Source organism: Ambystoma mexicanum, chromosome 4p (genome assembly GCF_040938575.1).
Source record: "Ambystoma mexicanum isolate Mex_15411 chromosome 4p, UKY_AmexF1_1, whole genome shotgun sequence".
NCBI lineage: Eukaryota > Metazoa > Chordata > Amphibia > Caudata > Ambystomatidae > Ambystoma > Ambystoma mexicanum.
The window spans coordinates 51,564,466-51,578,654 of NC_090927.1; the positions used below are offsets into that span (position 1 = coordinate 51,564,466).

The 14,189-nt window shown below is 54.6% G+C and overlaps 1 long non-coding RNA gene across 1 annotated transcript in view; it reads right to left on the minus strand.

Moving 5' to 3' along the window:
• LOC138452976 (uncharacterized) overlaps positions 1 to 13,023 on the minus strand; it is a 104,905-nt gene extending 91,882 nt beyond the window's left edge. The window contains exon 1 of the long non-coding RNA XR_011260340.1: positions 12,940 to 13,023. This is a non-coding gene — a long non-coding RNA (uncharacterized lncRNA). The remainder of the gene's footprint in view (positions 1 to 12,939) is intronic.
• Between the last annotated feature and the right edge of the window lie 1,166 nt (positions 13,024 to 14,189).

Consider the following 14,189-nt stretch of genomic DNA (forward strand, 5'->3'; position numbering starts at 1 on the left):
CCTGACTACAGAGGAGAGAGGTGAGGAGAGCTGTCCTACCAACAGACAGGAGAGAGGTGAGGAGAGCAGCCCTGACCAGAGAGGAGTGAGGTGAGGAGAGCTGCCCTACCCACGGACAGGAGAGAGGTGAGGATAGCTGCCCTGCCCACAGAGGAAAGAGGTGAGAGGAGATGTCCTACCCACAGACAGGAGAGAGTTGAGGAGAGCAGCCCTGCCCACAGAGGAGAGAAGTGAGAGGAGCTGACCTGACTGCAGAGGAGCGGGGTGAGGGGAGCTGCCCTTACCACAGAGGGGAGAGGTGAGGAGAGCTGCCCTGCCAACAGAAGAAAGAGGTGAGTGGAGCTGTCCTACCAACAGACAGGTGCGAGGTGAGGAGAGCAGGCTTGCCACAGAGGAAAGAGGTGAGGGGAGCTGTGCTACCAACAGACAGGAGAGAGGTGAGGAGAGCAGCCCTGACCACAGAGGAGAGGGAAGCTTCCCTACCCACAGACAGGAGAGAGGTGAGGAGAGCTGCCCTGCCCACAAAGGAAACAGGTGAGGGGAGCTGTCCTACCAACAGACAGGAGAGAGGTGAGGAGAGCTGCCCTGCCCACAGAGGAAAGAGGTGAGGGGAGCTGTCCTACCAACAGACAGGAGAGAGGTGAGTAGAGCAGCCCTGACCACAGAGGAGAGAGGTGAGGAGAGCTGTCCTACCAACAGACAGGAGAGAGGTGAGGAGAGCAGCCCTGACCACAGAGGAGAGAGGTGAGGAGAGCTGCCCTACCCACGGACAGGAGAGAGGTGAGAATAGCTGCCCTGCCCACAGAGGAAAGAGGTGAGGGGAGATGTCCTACCCACAGACAGGAGACAGGTGAGGAGAGCTTCCCTACCCACAGACAGGAGAGAGGTGAGGGGAGCTGCCCTGCCCACAGACAGGAGAGGGGTGAGGAGAGCTGCCCTGCCCACAGAGGAAAGAGATGAGGGGAGATGTCCTACCCACAGACAGGAGAGAGGTGAGGATAGCAGCCCTGACCACAGAGGAGAGAGGTGAAGTGAGTTTCCCTACCCAGAGACAGGAGAGAAATGAGGAGAGCTACCCGGCCTAAGAGGAGAGAGGTGAGGGGAGCTTCCCTGCCCACAGAGGAGAGAGGTGAGGGGAGCTTCCCTATCCACAGAGGAGAGAGGTGAGGGTAGCGGCCCTTCCCACAGAGGAGAGAGGTGAGGGCAGCTTGCCTACCAACAGACAGGAGAGTGGTGAGGAGAGCAGACCGGCCTGAGAGGAGAGAGGTGAGGGGAGCGTCCCTACCCAGAGACAGGAGAGAGGTGAGGAGAGCTGCCCGGCCTAAGAGGAGAGAGGTGAAGAGAGTGTCCCTATGCACAGACAGGAGAGAGGTGAGGAAAGCTGCCCTATGCACAGACTATGGAGAGGTGAGGAAACCTGCCCTATGAACAGCCCGGTAAGAGGTGAGGAGAGCTGTCCTAGACAGACAGAAGGTGAGGAGAGCTGCCATATGCACAGATAGGAGAGAGTCGGGGAGAGCTGCCCTATGCACAGACAGGAGAGAGGTCAGGAAAGCAGCCCTAAGCACAGGCAGAGAGAGGTGAGGAGAGATATCCTATGCACAGACAAGAGAGAGGTGAGGGGAGCTGCCCTCCTCAGGGACAGACAAAGAGAGATGAGAGCTGTCCTACCAACAGACAGGAGAGAGGTGAGGAGAGCAGCCCTGACCACAGAGGAGAGAGGTGAGGAGAGCTGCCCTACCCACGGACAGGAGAGAGGTGAGGATAGCTGCCCTGCCCACAGAGGAAAGAGGTGAGGGGAGATGTCCTACCCACAGTCAGGAGACAGGTGAGGAGAGCTTCCCTACCCACAGACAGGAGAGAGGTGAGGGGAGCTGCCCAGAGACAGGAGAGGGGTGAGGAGAGCTGCCCTGCCCACACAGGAAAGAGGTGAGGGGAGATGTCCTACCCACAGACAGGAGAGAGGTGAGGATAGCAGCCCTGACCACAGAGGAGAGAGGTGAGAGGAGTTTCCTTACCCACAGATAGGAGAGAAATGAGGAGAGCTACCCGGCCTAAGAGGAGAGAGGTGAGGGGAGCTTCCCTGCCCACAGAGGAGAGAGGTGAGGGGAGCTTCCCTATCCACAGAGGAGAGAGGTGAGGGGAGCTGCCCTACCCACAGACAGGAGAGAGGTGAGGGGAGCAGCCCTTCCCACAGAGGAGAGAGGTGAGGGCAGCTTCCCTACCAACAGACAGGAGAGTGGTGAGGAGTGCAGCCCGGCCTAAGAGGAGAGAGGTGAGGGGAGCGTCCCTACCCAGAGACAGGAGAGAGGTGAGGAGAGCTGCCCGGCCTAAGAGGAGAGAGGTGAAGAGAGTGTCCCTATGCACAGACAGGAGAGAGGTGAGGAAAGCTGCCCTATGCACAGACTAGGGAGAGGTGAGGAAAGATGCCCTATGAACAGCCCGGTGAGAGGTGAGGAGAGCTGTCCTAGACAGACAGAAGGTGAGGAGAGCTCCCATATGCACAGATAGGAGAGAGTCGGGGAGAGCTGCCCTATGCACAGACAGGAGAGAGGTCAATAAAGCAGCCCTAAGCACAGGCAGAGAGAGGTGAGGAGAGATATCCTATGCACAGACAAGAGAGAGGTGAGGGGAGCTGCCCTCCTCAGGGACAGGCAAAGAGAGATGAGAACTACCCTACCAACAGACAGGAGAGTGATGACGGGAGCTACCATACCTAGAGACAGGAGAGAGGAAAGGAGAGCTTCCCCACCCACATAGAGGGTGGTGGTGAAGAGATCTGCCCTATGCACAGACCGGAGAGAGGTGAAGAGAGTGTCCCTATGCACAGAGAGGAAAGAAGTGAGGAAAGCTGCCCTATGCACAGACTAGAGAGAGGTGAGGAAGGCTGCCCTATGCACAGCCCGGTGAGAGGTGAAGAGAGCTGCCTTAGACAGACAGAAGGTGAGGAGAGCTGCCCTATGCACAGATAGGAGAGAGTCGGGGAGAGCTGCCCTATGCACAGACAGGAGAGAGGTCAGGAAAGCAGCCCTGAGCAGAGGCAGGAGAGATATCCTATGCACAGCAAGAAAGAGGTGAGGGGAGCTGCCGTCCCACGGGGCAGGCAATGAGAGATGAGACGTACCCTACCCACAGACCGGAGAGAGATGATGGGAGCTACCATACCTAGAGACAGGAGAGAGAAAAGGAGAGCTTCCCTACCCACATAAAGGGGAGAGGGGAGGAGAGCTTTCCTATGCCCAGACAGGAGAGAGGTGAGGAGAGATATTCTATGCACAGACAAGAGAGAGGTGAGGGGAGCTGCCCTCCCCAGGGACAGGCGAGGAGAGATGAGAGCTACCCTACCCACAGACAGGAGAGAGATGATGGGAGCTACCATACCTAGAGACAGGAGAGAGAAAAGGAGAGCTTCCTTACCCACATAAAAGAGAGAGGTGTGGAGAGCTGCTCTATGCACAGACAGTAGAGAGGTGAGGAGAGTTGCCCTATGCACAGACATGAGAGAAGAAAGGAGAGCTTCCCTACCCACATACAGGAGAGAGGTGAGGGGAGCCGCCTTACTCACAGACAGGAGAGAGGTGATGAGAGCCTCCCTGCCCGTATACAAGACAGAGGCAAGGGGAGCAGCCCGATGCACAGACTGGAGAGAGGTGATGTGAACTGACCTATTCACAGAGGAGATGAGAGCTGCCCTACCCACATACAAGAGAGAAGTGACAAGAGCTTCCCTAGGCAAAGGCAGAGAGGATAAGAGCTGCCCTACCCAGAGACTGAAGAGAGGTGAGAGCTTCCCTACCCACAGACAGGAGAGAGGTGAGGAGAGCTGTCCTGCCCACAGAGGAAAGAGGTGAGGGGAGCTGTCCTACCAACAGACAGGAGAGAGGTGAGGAGAGCTGCCCTGCCCACAGAGGAAAGAGGTGAGGGGAGCTGTCCTACCAACAGATAGGAGAGAGGTGAGGAGAGCAGCCCTGACCACAGAGGAGAGAGGTGAGGAGAGCTGCCCTACCCACAGACAGGAGAGAGGTGAAGAGAGCTGTCCTGCCCACAGAGGAAAGAGGTGAGGGGAGCTGTCCTACCAACAGACAGGAGAGATGTGAGGAGAGCAGCCCTGACTACAGAGGAGAGAGGTGAGGAGAGCTGTCCTACCAACAGACAGGAGAGAGGTGAGGAGAGCAGCCCTGACCAGAGAGGAGTGAGGTGAGGAGAGCTGCCCTACCCACGGACAGGAGAGAGGTGAGGATAGCTGCCCTGCCCACAGAGGAAAGAGGTGAGAGGAGATGTCCTACCCACAGACAGGAGAGAGTTGAGGAGAGCAGCCCTGCCCACAGAGGAGAGAAGTGAGAGGAGCTGACCTGACTGCAGAGGAGCGGGGTGAGGGGAGCTGCCCTTACCACAGAGGGGAGAGGTGAGGAGAGCTGCCCTGCCAACAGAAGAAAGAGGTGAGTGGAGCTGTCCTACCAACAGACAGGTGCGAGGTGAGGAGAGCAGGCTTGCCACAGAGGAAAGAGGTGAGGGGAGCTGTGCTACCAACAGACAGGAGAGAGGTGAGGAGAGCAGCCCTGACCACAGAGGAGAGGGAAGCTTCCCTACCCACAGACAGGAGAGAGGTGAGGAGAGCTGCCCTGCCCACAAAGGAAACAGGTGAGGGGAGCTGTCCTACCAACAGACAGGAGAGAGGTGAGGAGAGCTGCCCTGCCCACAGAGGAAAGAGGTGAGGGGAGCTGTCCTACCAACAGACAGGAGAGAGGTGAGTAGAGCAGCCCTGACCACAGAGGAGAGAGGTGAGGAGAGCTGTCCTACCAACAGACAGGAGAGAGGTGAGGAGAGCAGCCCTGACCACAGAGGAGAGAGGTGAGGAGAGCTGCCCTACCCACGGACAGGAGAGAGGTGAGAATAGCTGCCCTGCCCACAGAGGAAAGAGGTGAGGGGAGATGTCCTACCCACAGACAGGAGACAGGTGAGGAGAGCTTCCCTACCCACAGACAGGAGAGAGGTGAGGGGAGCTGCCCTGCCCACAGACAGGAGAGGGGTGAGGAGAGCTGCCCTGCCCACAGAGGAAAGAGATGAGGGGAGATGTCCTACCCACAGACAGGAGAGAGGTGAGGATAGCAGCCCTGACCACAGAGGAGAGAGGTGAAGTGAGTTTCCCTACCCAGAGACAGGAGAGAAATGAGGAGAGCTACCCGGCCTAAGAGGAGAGAGGTGAGGGGAGCTTCCCTGCCCACAGAGGAGAGAGGTGAGGGGAGCTTCCCTATCCACAGAGGAGAGAGGTGAGGGTAGCGGCCCTTCCCACAGAGGAGAGAGGTGAGGGCAGCTTGCCTACCAACAGACAGGAGAGTGGTGAGGAGAGCAGACCGGCCTGAGAGGAGAGAGGTGAGGGGAGCGTCCCTACCCAGAGACAGGAGAGAGGTGAGGAGAGCTGCCCGGCCTAAGAGGAGAGAGGTGAAGAGAGTGTCCCTATGCACAGACAGGAGAGAGGTGAGGAAAGCTGCCCTATGCACAGACTATGGAGAGGTGAGGAAACCTGCCCTATGAACAGCCCGGTAAGAGGTGAGGAGAGCTGTCCTAGACAGACAGAAGGTGAGGAGAGCTGCCATATGCACAGATAGGAGAGAGTCGGGGAGAGCTGCCCTATGCACAGACAGGAGAGAGGTCAGGAAAGCAGCCCTAAGCACAGGCAGAGAGAGGTGAGGAGAGATATCCTATGCACAGACAAGAGAGAGGTGAGGGGAGCTGCCCTCCTCAGGGACAGACAAAGAGAGATGAGAGCTGTCCTACCAACAGACAGGAGAGAGGTGAGGAGAGCAGCCCTGACCACAGAGGAGAGAGGTGAGGAGAGCTGCCCTACCCACGGACAGGAGAGAGGTGAGGATAGCTGCCCTGCCCACAGAGGAAAGAGGTGAGGGGAGATGTCCTACCCACAGTCAGGAGACAGGTGAGGAGAGCTTCCCTACCCACAGACAGGAGAGAGGTGAGGGGAGCTGCCCAGAGACAGGAGAGGGGTGAGGAGAGCTGCCCTGCCCACACAGGAAAGAGGTGAGGGGAGATGTCCTACCCACAGACAGGAGAGAGGTGAGGATAGCAGCCCTGACCACAGAGGAGAGAGGTGAGAGGAGTTTCCTTACCCACAGATAGGAGAGAAATGAGGAGAGCTACCCGGCCTAAGAGGAGAGAGGTGAGGGGAGCTTCCCTGCCCACAGAGGAGAGAGGTGAGGGGAGCTTCCCTATCCACAGAGGAGAGAGGTGAGGGGAGCTGCCCTACCCACAGACAGGAGAGAGGTGAGGGGAGCAGCCCTTCCCACAGAGGAGAGAGGTGAGGGCAGCTTCCCTACCAACAGACAGGAGAGTGGTGAGGAGTGCAGCCCGGCCTAAGAGGAGAGAGGTGAGGGGAGCGTCCCTACCCAGAGACAGGAGAGAGGTGAGGAGAGCTGCCCGGCCTAAGAGGAGAGAGGTGAAGAGAGTGTCCCTATGCACAGACAGGAGAGAGGTGAGGAAAGCTGCCCTATGCACAGACTAGGGAGAGGTGAGGAAAGATGCCCTATGAACAGCCCGGTGAGAGGTGAGGAGAGCTGTCCTAGACAGACAGAAGGTGAGGAGAGCTCCCATATGCACAGATAGGAGAGAGTCGGGGAGAGCTGCCCTATGCACAGACAGGAGAGAGGTCAATAAAGCAGCCCTAAGCACAGGCAGAGAGAGGTGAGGAGAGATATCCTATGCACAGACAAGAGAGAGGTGAGGGGAGCTGCCCTCCTCAGGGACAGGCAAAGAGAGATGAGAACTACCCTACCAACAGACAGGAGAGTGATGACGGGAGCTACCATACCTAGAGACAGGAGAGAGGAAAGGAGAGCTTCCCCACCCACATAGAGGGTGGTGGTGAAGAGATCTGCCCTATGCACAGACCGGAGAGAGGTGAAGAGAGTGTCCCTATGCACAGAGAGGAAAGAAGTGAGGAAAGCTGCCCTATGCACAGACTAGAGAGAGGTGAGGAAGGCTGCCCTATGCACAGCCCGGTGAGAGGTGAAGAGAGCTGCCTTAGACAGACAGAAGGTGAGGAGAGCTGCCCTATGCACAGATAGGAGAGAGTCGGGGAGAGCTGCCCTATGCACAGACAGGAGAGAGGTCAGGAAAGCAGCCCTGAGCAGAGGCAGGAGAGATATCCTATGCACAGCAAGAAAGAGGTGAGGGGAGCTGCCGTCCCACGGGGCAGGCAATGAGAGATGAGACGTACCCTACCCACAGACCGGAGAGAGATGATGGGAGCTACCATACCTAGAGACAGGAGAGAGAAAAGGAGAGCTTCCCTACCCACATAAAGGGGAGAGGGGAGGAGAGCTTTCCTATGCCCAGACAGGAGAGAGGTGAGGAGAGATATTCTATGCACAGACAAGAGAGAGGTGAGGGGAGCTGCCCTCCCCAGGGACAGGCGAGGAGAGATGAGAGCTACCCTACCCACAGACAGGAGAGAGATGATGGGAGCTACCATACCTAGAGACAGGAGAGAGAAAAGGAGAGCTTCCTTACCCACATAAAAGAGAGAGGTGTGGAGAGCTGCTCTATGCACAGACAGTAGAGAGGTGAGGAGAGTTGCCCTATGCACAGACATGAGAGAAGAAAGGAGAGCTTCCCTACCCACATACAGGAGAGAGGTGAGGGGAGCCGCCTTACTCACAGACAGGAGAGAGGTGATGAGAGCCTCCCTGCCCGTATACAAGACAGAGGCAAGGGGAGCAGCCCGATGCACAGACTGGAGAGAGGTGATGTGAACTGACCTATTCACAGAGGAGATGAGAGCTGCCCTACCCACATACAAGAGAGAAGTGACAAGAGCTTCCCTAGGCAAAGGCAGAGAGGATAAGAGCTGCCCTACCCAGAGACTGAAGAGAGGTGAGAGCTTCCCTATGCAGAGACAGGGGAGAGGTGAAGAGAGCTGCCTATGCACAGATGAGATGAGAGTCGCCCTACCCAGACAAAAGAGAGGTGAAGAGAGCTGACATATGCACAGACAGAAGAGAGCTGAAGAAAGCTACCCAGCCCACAGAAAGAAGAGGGGTAAGGAGAGCGGTCCTATGCACAGAGTAGAGAGAGTTGACAGCTGTCCCATGCCCACACAGGAGACTGGTGAGGAGAGCGGCTCTATGTTAGGGATAATTCTCTTCAAAGGCTAATTTCCCTTACCTATAAAGCCCCCCAGCAGCCTTTGTGGATTTTCAAGGGTTTATTTTTTTCTCCTGCTAAGAGTGAGACCCTTTTTTTCCCACTCTTAGACAGATTGCTAGTGTGTGTTTTGGGCTATCTTGTGTGCTTATGGTCTATGGGGTTTTCTCACCCTCATAGGAATCATCTTTTTAACATGTGTGTTACACAGCACCCTCCGTGCAGTACCACAGGGGTGTCATAGCGAGCCCCAAACATAGACTCCATACCCTGGGACTGACTACTGTCTCCCAGGGCATGTAAAGTCCCCATTGACATTACTAGTCAAATGTTATGAACAAAACCAGTACAAACCATCGTACTATGGAAGTACTGAAAAGGGTTAATAGTTTTTCCCTAGTGTTCATTTTCGAGAGGGTACCGTCCAGTCCCTCTCTCCAAAGTTTCTGGCTGGTGGCAGTGGTTACTACCGTAAATATTCGACCGCGAATATTTCCCTATGAGATTTTCCCATTGTTCGAGGCTACCACTTTTACTGACAGCGTCTAACATACCCCCTGGTTTATTTTAATATTAACTTTAATCCGGTGGGGTTTTTGCCAGAACTTTAATAATATTTCTTTCTCGTGTCTTTCTCTGAAATCCTAAGCCGGGTCGGGGATCCTTTGTTCGTCCTTTTGGTGGGCTTCTGCACAGAAGCCCTCATCTCGGAGCCACTGAGTCTGGGGTAGACAGGATGTGTGGGGGGGGAATAGGCACGCTGGACAGGGGTGTCTATGCAACCCAAGTCACACTCTGCCCTGATAGGTTGGGGGGTTCTCCTGCCAGGAGAGCCACCCCACTGTGTGAGTGACAGCTAGGCTGTATGAATGGGGGTCTTGCTGCATAAAAGCAGGGTCCTGAGGACTGGAGGACAAGACGTCGCCACTGGAACTAGAAACCTGAAGAGGAGAGAAGCTGAAGACATATACAACGACTGAACCACCGGTGAACCCCTGCTGCAGATTCTCACCACTTTTCTCCAACGACTCGAGAAGATCTTCGCCTGCAAGAGTCTTCTTCCCTTGAGCTGGTGGGGAAAACCAGTTCACCAATCACCTTCCAGGACCTGCCTTGGTCGAATCGCCAGTGCCCTGCACTCGGAGACTGGATAGCCAGGCACCCATCCACCATGACCGTGATTTATAGGAGTGTACCTTTTATTTGATTTGACAGCACCACGGCTGGCTTCATCCCTGGGCAGTGCAGTAACTCGAACCTTCCTCCACGACGAGAGCCTCTCTCCCTCTGCTGAATCTCCCGATCTGCAGGAACTGCCAGAAACTAGCGCCACCGCAGGAGCCTCTTCTACTGTAAAGGTACATTGTTCCACCAGGCCTCCCATTTCGTTGGGTATCGCTAAAGGTGTTTTAAATCCTGTACTTACCTACTGGATTGGCCACCCCTATCGTCTAACATTGTCTTTTACCTTCTGCAACCGTCTTTTCCAATCGTTAAACAAAGACTTGACTGCAGCTACTAGAACAATTGGATCCTGGGCACATTGCCTTTTACCATTGACTCTGGCACAGGCCTCTTATAACCACCTTTTTCTTCTCCTTCTTTTAATATTGTGAGATGCCATTTTGTTCGGTTTTTGACTTAAGAATTGCTTATGTTAAAGTGCTGCCTTGCCTAACTTGTTCACAATCTGCTTGAGAAGTGTTGCTGGTGGGTTATAGTGTCTTAACCTAAACAACTTGTCCTTTCCCTCCCTTTTGAGAAATTGTTAGAGTGCCATTTCTAGTTGGTTTACACTGTGCCGTTTTCCCCAGTTTTCTCTATTGCTCAAACTTGTCTACAATTTAATAGGGAGTTGTGTATACTTTTCTTGACTGGTTTAACTTGCTTTGATAATAGTGATTTGTCTGTGAACATCAGAGTGTGTAAAATAAATATATATTCATTTAATACAAAGCTTTGGTCAGTGTTTCCTTGTCCCATAGTACTGAGGCCCTATTGTGTAAACCCTGAATACTGCTCATCTCTCTCTTGAGATAAGTCTGACTGCTCAGCCACCGCTACCAACTAAATCTGTGTGGTACAGACTGATACCAAAGGGGATTTATTGCATATACCTGTAGTCCTGATCTTCTGTAGTGCTCCCTAAGGGAACTGCATAGGATTCTGCCTAACACTCTAAGCACAGACAAGAGAGAGGTGAGGGGAGCTGTCCCACCCAGAGACAGGTGAGGGGTGATGAGAAAGGCCCAATGCACAGACAAGAGAGAGGTGAGGAGAGCTGTCATGTGCACAGACTGGTGAGAGTTGAAGAGAGCTGGTCATGCACAGACAAGAGAGAGGTCAGGAGAGATGCCCTAACCAGAGACAGGAGAGAAGAAAGGAGAGCTTCCTTACCCACATTCAAAAGAGGTGAGGAGAGCTACCCTATGCACAGACAGGAGAGAGGTGAGAAGAGATATCACATGCACAGACAAGAGAGGGGTGAGAGGAGCTGCCCTATCCACAGACAGGCAAGGGGTGATGAGAGGTGCTCTACCCACAGACAAGAGAGAGGTGATGAGAGCTGCCCTGAGCACAGACAGGAGAGAGGTGAGAAGAGCTGCCCTATGCACAGACAAGAGGGAGAGAGAGAGGTGAGGAGAGCTGCCATATACACAGATAGGAGAGAGGTGAGGAGACCTTCCCTACCCAGAGACAGGGGAGAAGAAAGGTGAGCTTCCGTACCCACATAGAAGAGAGAGGTGAGGAGAGCTGCCCTATGCCCAGACAGGAGAGAGGTGAGGAGAGATATCCTATGCACAGACAAGGGAGAGGTAAGGGGAGCTGCCCTACCCAGAGAGAGGCGAGGAGTGATGAGAGCAGCCTTACCCACAGACAGGGGAGAGGTGACGAGAGCTGCCCTATGCATAGACAGGAGAGAGGCGAGGAAGGCTCGCATACCCACAGACAAGAGGAAGGTGAGAACCGCTCTACCAACAGACAAGAGAGAGGTGAGGGGTGCACCCCTATGCACAGAAAGGAGAGTGGTGATGAGAGCTGCCCTATGTGCAGAAGAGATGATAGCTGCCCTAGCCTGAGACAAGTGAGGCATGATGAGAGGTGCCCTATGCACAGACTAGAGAAAGGTGGGGAGAGCTGCCCTATGCACAGCCAGGTGAGGAGAGCTGCCCTATGCACAGACAGGAGAAAGGTGAGGAAGGCTGGCATATCCACAGACAAGAGGGAACTGAGAACTTCCCTACCAACAGACAAGAGAGAGATGAGGGGAGCTGCCCTTTGCACAGAGAGGAGAGAGGTGATGAGAGCTGCCCTATGCACAGACAGGAGAGAGAGGTGATGAGAGCTGCCCTATACACAGAGGAGATGAAAACTGCCCTACCTGCAGATGAGCGAGAGGTGAAGAGAGATTCTCTTTGCACAGACAGGAGAGAGGTGAGGAGAACTGCCCAATGCAAAGACAGAGGAGATGAAAGCTGCCCCAACCAGAGAAAGGAGAGAGCTGAGGATAGCTCCCCTATGCACAGACATGAGAGAGGGGACGAGAGCTGCCCTACCCAGAGACAGGCAAGGGGTGATGAGAGGTGCCCTACCCCCAGACAAGAGAGAGGTGAGGCAAGCTGCCCTGTGCACAGACAAGAGAGAGTTGAGGGGAGCTGCCCTATGCACAGACAAGAGAGAAGTGAGGGGAGCTGCCCTATGCACAGACAAGAGAGAAGTGAAGGGAGCTGTCCTATGCACAGACAAGAGAGAAGTGAAGGGAGCTGACCTGCCCAGAGACAGGAGACAGGCAAGCAGAGCTTCCTTGCCCAAATACAAGAGAGAGGTGAGGAGAGCTGCCTAAGCACAGACAGGAGAGAGGTGAGGAGAGATATCCTATGCACAGACAGGAGAGAGGCCCTACCCACAGAGATGAGAGAAGTGAAGGGAGCTTCCCTAGCCTGAGACAGGTGAGGCATGATGAGAGCTGCCCTACCCAGAGACAGGAGAGCGGAAAGGAGAACTTCCTTACCCAGATACAAGACAGGGGTGAGGGAGCTGCCCTACCCAGAGACAGGAGAGAGGTGTAGAGAGCTGCCCTATGCACAGGCAAGAGGATGGCAAGGGGAGCTGCCCTTTCCACATACATTACAGAGGTGAGAGCTTCTCTATGCACAGACAGAAGGGAGGTGAAGGGAGCTTCCCTATGCACAGATAGTACAGAAGTGATGAGAGCTGCCCTATGCACAGATGAGATGAGAGCTGCCCTACGTGCAGACAAGAGAGAGGTGAGTAGAGCTGCCCTACCCAGAGACAGGTGAGGGGTGAGGAGAGCCATCCTATGCACAGACAGGAGAGAGGTGAGGACAGCTGCCCTATGCACAGACAGGAGAGAGGTGAAGAGAGCTGCCCTATGCACACAGGAGATAGGGGAGGAAGGCTGGCATACACACAGACAAGAGGGAGGAGAGAACTGCCCTACCAACAGACAAGCTAGAGGTGAGGGGAGCACCCTTTGCACAAACAGGAGAGAGGTGAGCCGAGCTGCCCTATGCACAGACAGGGGAGAGGTGAGGGGAGATGCCCTGCCCAGACACAGGAGAGAGGAAAGGAGAGCTTCCTTACTCACATACAAGACAGTAGTGAGGAGAGCTGCCCTATGCACAGACAGGAGAGAGGTGAGGAGAGCTGCCCTATGCACACACAGGAGAGAGGTGAGGAAAGCTGCACTACCCAGAGAGAGGAAAGGAGAGCTTCCCTACCCACATACAAGAGAGAGGTGAGGAGAGCTGCCTTACTCACGGACAGGAGAGAGGTGAGACGGGTGCCTTTCTCACAGATAAGAGCAAGATGAGGAGAGCTGTCCTACACAGCACACGGTCCCAGCCTGTGCCTGACCCTCTGAGCACTTTTAAACAGTCACTGTTTAGAGTGGGCTGGACATTACTGGAAAGGGACAGTTCACAGTCTGGAGTTTAACCCAACCAGTTAATGAATAGGCCAAAGTCAATATATGCTGCAGAATTTAGGTGCAAAGCAGGAAATCCATGTTTTGAAAAACGTGGACTAGATGTGAAGGTGAAAGTGGACTTTCTGAATGGAGGCCCTGTTGCAGGTGATTGTGGGGGAGGGGCTCTCAGGGGGGGACACCATTTGGCCGTGATTGACCTTCTCGTACCCGTGCATTATATTCCTCATGGAATCCACTCTGCAGCTTTGGGAACCAACATTCTACTGCACTTGGACCTTCAACTCTCTCTTCCTAAATGTCTTCCTTCTCGAACTCTTCGCTCATCCACCTCCAACTCCCTCAGGGTCAGTCGCTCTCCAAGCAACAAGTTGGTGGTAGATCTCTTTCTTCGCTGGGGCCTCCCTCTGGAACAGCCTCCCTGCCCCCCTGAAACTTGAGGAGGACCATCTCTAGTTCCGGAAGCCCCTCAAATGCTTCCTCTTTTCTTCTGCTTTTTCTCCTCCTCTCCCCTGCAGATTTCCTGGCTGATACTGAGACTGCACTGGTTACCTGGCCCCTTCTGGTCTCAGGCCCAGGTCACCTCCCCCACCAGTTGCACACCTGCACTGCCTCCCTGGCAACCCCCGCACTTGGGGACTGTTTATCTGTATCCCTACAGTCCCTCTTCCAGCACTTGACACCTGACGTTTGCACTTACCCTTTGCACTTGCCACCAGCTGGCCAGGCCATATTTTGTATTATTGTTTTATTTATTCAATGTATCTCATGTACTGCACTGTCCCCTCTTCCCCCCGCACTTTTCTCCTTCCCCCTTCCCCTGCACTTGTGCGATCTGAATGACACCTGGCCTAGTAGGATCGTTGTCTATGTCTTTCCTCTGTTCCCCCTCCCTTGCCTGGTCGCGCCTTGAAACACTTGTGTATAGGCGCGTTATAAATGCCATATCATATCATATCAGTCACAGGGTTTTTTGAGCCATCCAGGCTTTTTTCCCTATCTCGGTTGTTGCGGGGGAGGAGCCCCTGGCGTAGACAGTTTCAGAGTCTGGCATAGTGGCTTCCCCTCGTGGCAGACCATACCT